This window comes from Zea mays, chromosome 5 (assembly GCF_902167145.1).
Source record: "Zea mays cultivar B73 chromosome 5, Zm-B73-REFERENCE-NAM-5.0, whole genome shotgun sequence".
NCBI classification, from domain to species: domain Eukaryota; kingdom Viridiplantae; phylum Streptophyta; class Magnoliopsida; order Poales; family Poaceae; genus Zea; species Zea mays.
In genome coordinates this window covers 88,297,659-88,300,104 of record NC_050100.1, presented here as the reverse complement: position 1 = coordinate 88,300,104, position 2,446 = coordinate 88,297,659, and positions in this window count along the sequence as shown.

Below are 2,446 nucleotides of genomic sequence, written 5' to 3'. Positions count from 1 at the left end.
TGTGTTAACAATAATAACAACTGATAACCAGGTACATATAAAAATAATATTGTTCATTTGTCTAAAATGAAAATATATATTTATGCTGCATGTAAATGTTGATGTATTTGGGTTGGGCTCTAAAGGAGGACAACATAAGAATTCCACATGAGGTTGGTGATACAAGTTCTCCGTGTCACGTAGCACATGAACAAATGGAACATATTGATGCATCCTCAGAAGCTAAAAAGGTGAGCATTGATAAATGATTTTACTGATTGGTATAAATATATGTAAATATGCGTATACTAAATATTAACTTCTATTATTATGCAGAGGTTGAATTTTAATGTGGATGTTATAAATCTGAGTATGCCGGATCGTGCAAGACCAAAAGGACGGACAATCAAAAATTCAGAAGATAGGATTATGAGACTAGGTGCGAAAGGAGAGAAAAAGAAGAATAGGAGATGCCAATTGTGTGGTATAGCAGATGGGCATAACAGCAGAACATGTCTATCTATGGAAGAGAACAGGGCAAGGCTAGCAAAACTGGCTAATCGAAAGAGAGGACGACCAGCCGGATCAAGACTAAACAATAAAACAACTGCTCCACAGTGGAATGAAACATCGACAGCTAAAAACATCGTATTGATGAAGAAGTGGAAAATGAAGAAGCCGATGAGCATATGGATTTGGGCGAATAATTTGAAGTGTGACTAAAGAGTGGTCGATTTAGTAGAAACTTGTAATAGCACAATGACTTATGCTTTAGTTTGTTGGAAATTAAATAGTTTGCATGACAGGGTTATATAATTCGTTGATATAAAACTATAAAATGTTGCATAAATATAGACAATTACACAAATTATGTAACTGAATATGTACAACAAATTGGCATTGAACGTTTAGCAATCGGAAGGTCTGGACATAAATGGTATATAAAATTGTATACACTTAACAATACTAATCAAATGGGAGTACATACTTCGGTTTCGCACTTCAGATACACCAAACAGGATATAGCATAACCAGTGGTTACAATTAGCATAATTAGCATGGAAAATGTATAAAAGATGAACCTAGTGTATATAAAATAAGGAAGTATATATTATGCATAAAACTTGAATATTAAAACAATATGATAATACAAATACGCCAAACATTGGAAGCAAAACGATTAACCATCTCACAATCTGGAGATGAAACAACATAGAATTTCTTAACAGATAACATAAGTAGACATTCTGGTAACACTTATGTTTGACACACTTCAAATAAAAACTGATGCGAAGTAGCATAGACATTGGACACATCGAACATAAGTGGCACATGGAGTATCAAACACATGATCAGAGGCCTGACATAAGTGACTTAACAAGTAACATAAACAGTTTTGTGGATCCCATAGGGAATCATGTTCAGCTATGATATCTAAGTCTTGGCTTTCAAACAGCGGCGTCTCCTTGGAGCATACTTGAAAGGCAGCAGTTCTGCAGGAAGGGGGGCAACCCTGTTGTTGCGATGAAAGGTCAGGTAATGCAGAACAAAGGCACGTTGGTCCAATGGTTCATCCTGAAATAGTCATAATATCAAATTAATGCTAGGATTAAATCTGAAGGAGTAATATATGCAAGATCAGAACACTAATTTAGTAACATACCGGAGTATAAAATTCTGATAAGTCGCCATCATCAAAATCGTAGTAGCGGAGGAAGTTTGCGACAAAAAACCACAATCATTTGACCCTGGTGTCATGGTTGGACAATTGGGAAGAAGCCCAATCTTGTAGTTGCCAAACTTTGGTACAGTTGACTCAGGTCGAGCTTCATGTAAGGCAATACTAAGTCTTCCCATTATTAATCTAGAGCAAGGTATCTTCGTTCCATTTATCATCATTTGATCATTATGGATTTGTTTCCAGGTAGTGCCTCCAAGCAATGTACCATAAGGATTTGAATCTAAGATGTCTATTCGACGACGTTCAAAGTTGATTGCATAAAGGGTCCAGTGGCTACGGCGTAGCATAGGAACCAGGATCTGTTAAATATATATGTAAGTTTATGAATGATTAATACTATGCATATGAAAAATTAAAGCTAATACAACATAAAACTAATGACCAAAAGAACATTATAACATTATTACAAATGAAACTGATTGGGGCTCACCAATTTAATTTGGTTCAGAACTTCATCTGAAGGAAGCGTCGGTTCAAGTTGTTCTTTAAGAAGTGATGTTGAGAAGGGCTGTGGATTTGAACTGTGCTGTTCGAACTCCTCGATATTCAAAACGGTCTGGACAAAAAAAATAAATTGATTAGTATTATATATTTATACAGTAAGTGTTGCAATAAGATACAAAGTTGTGGAGAAAAAATTACCCCAACATTGACATTCAGTATTAGAGTGTTGATTACAGAATCTGGATTGTATAATACATCATCCTCACGAATACAGTCGATAAA